The sequence below is a fragment of the Opisthocomus hoazin genome, unplaced genomic scaffold (assembly GCF_030867145.1).
Source record: "Opisthocomus hoazin isolate bOpiHoa1 unplaced genomic scaffold, bOpiHoa1.hap1 HAP1_SCAFFOLD_84, whole genome shotgun sequence".
Taxonomy (NCBI): Eukaryota; Metazoa; Chordata; class Aves; order Opisthocomiformes; family Opisthocomidae; genus Opisthocomus; species Opisthocomus hoazin.
In genome coordinates, this window is record NW_027448727.1 from 237,501 (window position 1) to 245,000 (window position 7,500).

Consider the following 7,500-nt stretch of genomic DNA (forward strand, 5'->3'; position numbering starts at 1 on the left):
CTCCCCGCCGAACCGGTCCCGGGTAGACGTGGTGGCCGGCCGGGACTCGGGATCGGGGGCGGGCGCGGTCGGGTAGACCTGTCCTCCCCGCCGACCCGGTCCCGGGTAGACCTGTCCTCCCCGCCGAACCGGTCCCGGGTAGACGTGGTGGCCGGCCGGGACCCGGGATGGGGGGGGCGCTGTCGGGTAGACCTGTCCTCCCCGCCGAACCGGTCCCTGGTAGACCTGTCCTCCCCGCCGAACCGGTCCCGGGTAGACGTGGTGGCCGGCCGGGACGCGGGGCGATGGGGGGGGCGCTGTCGGGTAGACCTGTCCTCCCCGCCGAACCGGTCCCGGGTAGACCTGTCCTCCCCGCCGACCCGGTCCCGGGTAGACGTGGTGGCCGGCCGGGACGCGGGGTGGGGGGGGCGCTGTCGTCCAGACCCGTCGGCCAGACCCGTCCCCGTCCCCGTCCCCGTCCCCGTCCCCGTCCCCGTCCCCGTCCCGTTCCCGCCCCCCCCGCCACCCCCTTCCGCGGCACCAACCCCCCCCGCAAGCAACGGGAAGGGGCGCAGCTTTCTATCAGCTCGGCTGAAACGCCCGAAGGCGGGGCGGCGTCTGTGTTTCAAAAGCGGAAAAAAAATAAAAAAGCAACAAAAACCAAAAAATTCCCGCCGCCCCCCCCAACCCACCCCCGTGCAGGCACCCCTGCATACGGGCCTCCGGCAGGGCCGGCCTGCCGCCCCCAGCCACCCGCCACAGGCCCCTCCACCGCCGCCCCGGCTGAGACAGCACAGGCAGCCCGCCGCCGGCCCTTCCCACCCCGTGCAGGCACCCCTGCATACGGGCCTCCGGCAGGGCCGGCCTGCCGCCCACAGCCACCCCCCGCAACCCCCCCCACCGCCGCCCCGGCTGAGAGAGCACAGGCAGCCCGCCGCCGGCCCTTCCCACCCCGTGCAGGCACCCCTGCATACGGGCCTCCGGCAGGGCCGGCCTGCCGACCCCAGCCACCCCCCGCAAGCCCCCCCCACCGCCGCCCCGGCTCAGAGAGCACAGGCAGCCCGCCGCAGGCCCACCCACCCCGTGCAGGCACCCCTGCATACGGGCCTCCGGCAGGGCCGGCCTGCCGACCCCAGCCACCCCCCGCAAGCCCCCCCACCGCCGCCCCGACTGAGACAGCACAGGCAGCCCGCCGCCGGCCCTTCCCACCCCGTGCAGGCACCCCTGCATACGGGCCTCCGGCAGGGCCGGCCTGCCGCCCCCAGCCACCCCCCGCAACCCCCCCCACCGCCGCCATGGCTGAGACAGCACAGGCAGCCCGCCGCCGGCCCTTCCCACCCCGTGCAGGCACCCCTGCATACGGGCCTCCGGCAGGGCCGGCCTGCCGACCCCAGCCACCCCTCCGCAAGCCCCCCCACCGCCGCCCCGGCTGAGACAGCACAGGCAGCCCGCCGCCGGCCCTTCCCACCCCGTGCAGGCACCCCTGCATACGGGCCTCCGGCAGGGCCGGCCTGCCGCCCCCAGCCACCCGCCGCAGGCCCCCCCACCGCCGCCCCGGCTGAGACAGCACAGGCAGCCCGCCGCTGCCCCTTCCCACCCCGTGCAGGCACCCCTGCATACGGGCCTCCGGCAGGGCCGGCCTGCCGCCCCCAGCCACCCCCCGCAAGCCCCCCCACCGCCGCCTCGGCTGAGAGAGCACAGGCACCCCGCCGCCGGCCCTTCCTACCCCGTGCAGGCACCCCTGCATACGGGCCTCCGGCCGGGCCGGCCTGCCGCCCCCAGCCACCCCCCACAAGCCCCCCCACCGCCGCCCCGGCTGAGACAGCACAGGCAGCCCGCCGCCGCCCCTTCCCACCCCGTGCAGGCACCCCTGCATACGGGCCTCCGGCAGGACCGGCCTGCCGCCCCCAGACAACCCCCGCAAGCCCCCCCACCGCCGCCCCGGCTGAGAGAGCACAGGCACCCCGCCGCCGCCCCTTCCCACCCCGTGCAGGCACCCCTGCATACGGGCCTCCGGCAGGGCCGGCCTGCCGACCCCAGCCACCCCCCGCAAGCCCCCCCACCGCCGCCCCGGCTGAGAGAGCACAGGCAGCCCGCCGCCGGCCCTTCCCACCCCGTGCAGGCACCCCTGCATACGGGCCTCCAGCACGGGCGACCCGCTCTGTCCGCAGGGAGGACAGGTCTACCCCTTCTGCCGGCAGGGAGGCCAGGTCTACCCCTTCTGCCGGCAGGGATGCCAGGTCTACCCGTTTTACCGGCAGGGAGGCCAGGTCTACCCCTTCTGCCGGCAGGGAGGCCAGGTCTACCCGTTTTACCGGCAGGGATGCCAGGTCTACCCGTTCTAGCGGCAGGGAGGCCAGGTCTACCCATATTGCCGGCAGGGAGACCAGGTCTACCCATTTACCGGCAGGGAGACCAGGTCTACCCGTTCTGGCGGCAGGGAGAACAGGTCTACCCTTTTTGCCGGCAGGGAGACCAGGTCTACCCGTTTTGCCGGCAGGGAGAACAGGTCTACCCGTTCTGGCTGCAGGGAGACCAGGTCTACCCGTTTTGCCGGCAGGGATAACAGGTCTACCCGATTTACCTGCAGGGAGACCAGGTCTACCCATTTACCGGCAGGGAGACCAGGTCTACCCGTTTTGCCGGCAGGGATGCCAGGTCTACCCGTTCTGGCGGCAGGGAGAACAGGTCTACCCGTTTTACCTGCAGGGAGAACAGGTCTACCCGTTTTACCGGCAGGGAGACCAGGTCTACCCGTTTTGCCGGCAGGGATGCCAGGTCTACCCGTTTTACCTGCAGGGATGCCAGGTCTACCCGTTTTACCGGCAGGGAGGCCAGGTCTACCCGTTCTGCCGGCAGGGAGGCCAGGTCTACCCGTTCTAGCGGCAGGGAGACCAGGTCTACCCATTTACCGGCAGGGAGACCAGGTCTACCCGTTTTGCCGGCAGGGATGCCAGGTCTACCCGTTTTGCCGGCAGGGATAACAGGTCTACCCGTTTTACCTGCAGGGAGGCCAGGTCTACCCGTTTTACCGGCAGGGAGACCAGGTCTACCCGTTTTGCCGGCAGGGATGCCAGGTCTACCCGTTCTGGCGGCAGGGAGACCAGGTCTACCCGTTCTGCCGGCAGGGATGCCAGGTCTACCCGTTTTACCTGCACGGAGACCAGGTCTACCCGTTTTACCGGCAGGGAGGCCAGGTCTACCCGTTCTGGCGGCAGGGAGAACAGGTCTACCCTTTTTGCCGGCAGGGAGACCAGGTCTACCCGTTTTGCCGGCAGGGATGCCAGGTCTACCCGTTCTGGCGTCAGGGAGAACAGGTCTACCCGTTTTACCGGCAGGGAGAACAGGTCTACCCGTTTTACCGGCAGGGAGACCAGGTCTACCCGTTTTGCCGGCAGGGATGCCAGGTCTACCCGTTTTACCTGCAGGGATGCCAGGTCTACCCGTTTTACCGGCAGGGAGGCCAGGTCTACCCGTTCTGCCGGCAGGGAGGCCAGGTCTACCCGTTCTAGCGGCAGGGAGACCAGGTCTACCCATTTACCGGCAGGGAGACCAGGTCTACCCGTTTTGCCGGCAGGGATGCCAGGTCTACCCGTTTTGCCGGCAGGGATAACAGGTCTACCCGTTTTACCTGCAGGGAGGCCTGGTCTACCCGTTTTACCGGCAGGGAGACCAGGTCTACCCGTTCTGCCGGCAGGGATGCCAGGTCTACCCGTTTTACCTGCACGGAGACCAGGTCTACCCGTTTTACCGGCAGGGAGGCCAGGTCTACCCGTTCTGGCGGCAGGGAGAACAGGTCTACCCTTTTTGCCGGCAGGGAGACCAGGTCTACCCGTTTTGCCGGCAGGGATGCCAGGTCTACCCGTTCTGGCTGCAGGGAGACCAGGTCTACCCGTTTTGCCAGCAGGGATAACAGGTCTACCCGTTTTACCTGCAGGGAGACCAGGTCTACCCGTTTTACCGGCAGGGAGACCAGGTCTACCCGTTTTGCCGGCAGGGATGCCAGGTCTACCCGTTCTGCCGGCAGGGAGGCCAGGTCTACCCGTTTTACCGGCAGGGAGGCCAGGTCTACCCGTTTTACCTGCAGGGAGAACAGGTCTACCCGTTTTACCGGCAGGGAGACCAGGTCTACCCGTTTTGCCGGCAGGGATGCCAGGTCTACCCGTTGTGGCGGCAGGGAGGCCAGGTCTACCCGTTCTGCCGGCAGGGAGGCCAGGTCTACCCGTTTTACCTGCAGGGAGGCCAGGTCTACCCGTTTTGGCGGCAGGGAGACCAGGTCTACCCGTTTTGCCGGCAGGGATGCCAGGTCTACCCGCTTCCGGCAGGGATGCCAGGTCTACCCGGTTCCAGGCAGGGAGGCCTCGTCTACCCGTTCTGCCGGCAGGGAGGCCAGGTCTACCCGTTTTACCGGCAGGGATGCCAGGTCTACCCGCTTCCGGCAGGGATGCCAGGTCTACCCGGTTCCAGGCAGGGAGGCCTCGTCTACCCGTTCTGCCGGCAGGGAGGCCAGGTCTACCCGTTTTACCGGCAGGGATGCCAGGTCTACCCGCTTCCGGCAGGGATGCCAGGTCTACCCGGTTCCAGGCAGGGAGGCCTCGTCTACCCGTTCTGCCGGCAGGGAGGCCAGGTCTACCCGTTTTACCGTCCGCCGGGTCCGGTGTGCCCGATGTGGCCGCCGGAGCTGCCGGCGGAAAGGGATGCCTCGTCTACCTCGCTCCGGCGGGACTTTGGCTCCACCGCGGTTCTGGCAGGTAGACGTCTTGCCCGGTTCTTCTTCGGAGCTGCCGAAGGGGTCGCTGCTTTGCGCTGCCTCCAGTTACGTCATGGTAAGAGTCGGCGGCGCTCGCGCGCCTCCCCGCTGGGGGAAGACGGTTCTCTTCGAGCCCGCCGGGGCCGGGGACCTCGCTGTCCGTATACTAGGGCAGAGGGCTGGCGCTCGCGGACCAGCGCCATCGAACCGCTGCAGCTACTCGCGGTTCAGCCGGCAGACTCGGGCGTTGCACGGCGGCCATGGCCGTGGCCGTTCTGCCTCCTACCTATCGCGCACGGCGCTTCCGACTGCCAGAAGCCGCGTGAAGCCGCTGCTTGCCCGCAGGCTCCGGTGGCCGTTGCCGACTGGAGCGAGGGCTCCAAGAGGGGTTTCTCCAGAGCCGGGCCGAGACGGGCGGCGGTCGCCGGCACTCGAACGCTTGTCACCCGCGGCTCAGCCGGCAGACTCGGGCGTTGCCCGGCGGCCCTGGCCGTGGCCGTTCTGCCTCCTACCTGTCGCGCACGGCGCTTCCGACTGCCAGAAGCCGTGCGAAGCCGCTGCTTGCCCGCAGGCTCCGGTGGCCGTTGCCGACTGGAGCGAGGGCTCCAAGAGGGGTTTCTCCAGGGCCGGGCCGAGACCGGCGGCGGTCGCCGGCACTCGAACGCTTGTCACCCGCGGCTCAGCCGGCAGACTCGGGCGTTGCCCGGCGGCCCTGGCCGTGGCCGTTCTGCCTCCTACCTATCGCGCACGGCGCTTCCGACTGCCAGAAGCCGCGCGAAGCCGCTGCTTGCCCGCAGGCTCCGGTGGCCGTTGCCGACTGGAGCGAGGGCTCCAAGAGGGGTTTCTCCAGGGCCGGGCCGAGACGGGCGGCGGTCGCCGGCACTCGAACGCTTGTCACCCGCGGCTCAGCCGGCAGACTCGGGCGTTGCCCGGCGGCCCTGGCCGTGGCCGTTCTGCCTCCTACCTATCGCGCACGGCGCTTCCGACTGCCAGAAGCCGCGCGAAGCCGCTGCTTGCCCGCAGGCTCCGGTGGCCGTTGCCCACTGGAGCGAAGGCTCCAAGAGGGGTTTCTCCAGGGCCGGGCCGAGACCGGCGGCGGTCGCCGGCACTCGAACGCTTGTCACCCGCGGCTCAGCCGGCAGACTCGGGCGTTGCCCGGCGGCCCTGGCCGTGGCCGTTCTGCCTCCTACCTATCGCTCACGGCGCTTCCGACTGCCAGAAGCCGCGCGAAGCCGCTGCTTGCCCGCAGGCTCCGGTGGCCGTTGCCGACTGGAGCGAGGGCTCCAAGAGGGGTTTCTCCAGGGCCGGGCCGAGACGGGCGGCGGTCGCCGGCACTCGAACGCTTGTCACCCGCGGCTCAGCCGGCAGACTCGGGCGTTGCCCGGCGGCCCTGGCCGTGGCCGTTCTGCCTCCTACCTATCGCGCACGGCGCTTCCGACTGCCAGAAGCCGCGCGAAGCCGCTGCTTGCCCGCAGGCTCCGGTGGCCGTTGCCGACTGGAGCGAAGGCTCCAAGAGGGGTTTCTCCAGGGCCGGGCCGAGACCGGCGGCGGTCGCCGGCACTCGAACGCTTGTCACCCGCGGCTCAGCCGGCAGACTCGGGCGTTGCCCGGCGGCCCTGGCCGTGGCCGTTCTGCCTCCTACCTATCGCTCACGGCGCTTCCGACTGCCAGAAGCCGCGCGAAGCCGCTGCTTGCCCGCAGGCTCCGGTGGCCGTTGCCGACTGGAGCGAGGGCTCCAAGAGGGGTTTCTCCAGGGCCGGGCCGAGACGGGCGGCGGTCTCCGGCACTCGAACGCTTGTAGGGCCGGGGTTTGGGAGTGGAGCCTGCCGTGGCTCCCCCCCCTCCCCACGCCCGTTAACAGCAGCCATCCGCGGGCACGTTGCAGAGAAGCCTCTACGGCAATCCGGCTCTGCCGGTGGCCACGCCGCGTTGGGCTTCTGCTGTCGACGCTGCCCGCTCGCTCGCTCGCACGCAGGGCCCCGCGCCTGTGCTGCCCAGCCCTGCCCGAGGTTCGGGGTCCGGGGGCCGGCGCGCGCGGCCGTCGCTGTCCCAGGAACCGTGGCCGTGGGGCCTCCGCTTCTCCTCCGTTCCCCTTCCCTTTCCTGATCGATGAGGCTTTTCGGGTGGCGTCGGAGAGGGCCCCCGGCGGGCCGGGTCTTCCGTACTCCCCGTCATAGGGAGCCACGGCGGGGCTCCGGTGTTCGGGCCGGGCGGTCTCCTTTCCAATGTCGCTTCCCGTCTCGTGCGAGGTGTTGTCCCCTTCCCTCCGAGCGGCGCGGACCGTGACGAGCAAAGAGACGGCGGTGGTGGAAGCGGCGGGGCGCGTGCCTCCCCGTGTCACCCCGCACCCCCCCCATCCCGCTACCTGCTCGGTTGGGGTTCCTCGGGCTTCTTTACCGAACCGGGCTGTGTGACGGCCGCGCGGCCCCGCGAGCCCTCAGGTGTCCTAAAGCACGCCAGGCGCCGGTGCGGGCCTCGGGCCGGGTTACCCGTGGGTGCCGGCCGCAAGCAGCGCCGGGCGGTGGGGCGGACGAACCGAGACGATCGGGGCCAGGCAAAAAGCGAAAGACACGGACCGAAACCACGAGCCTTGTGTGGGCCGCATCCGCGTGGGTGCGCCCCGAGAGCGGCCCGCGAGGTCGGGGCGTCCCCCCGCCTCTTCCGCCGCAGCCGTCGCTGCGGCGTTCTGGTTTCTCGGTTGCCGCACCGCCGCCCGCTGCGGAGCGAGCCGCCCCGTCAAGGGGGCCTCGGTCGCCGGGTCGCGCCCGCCT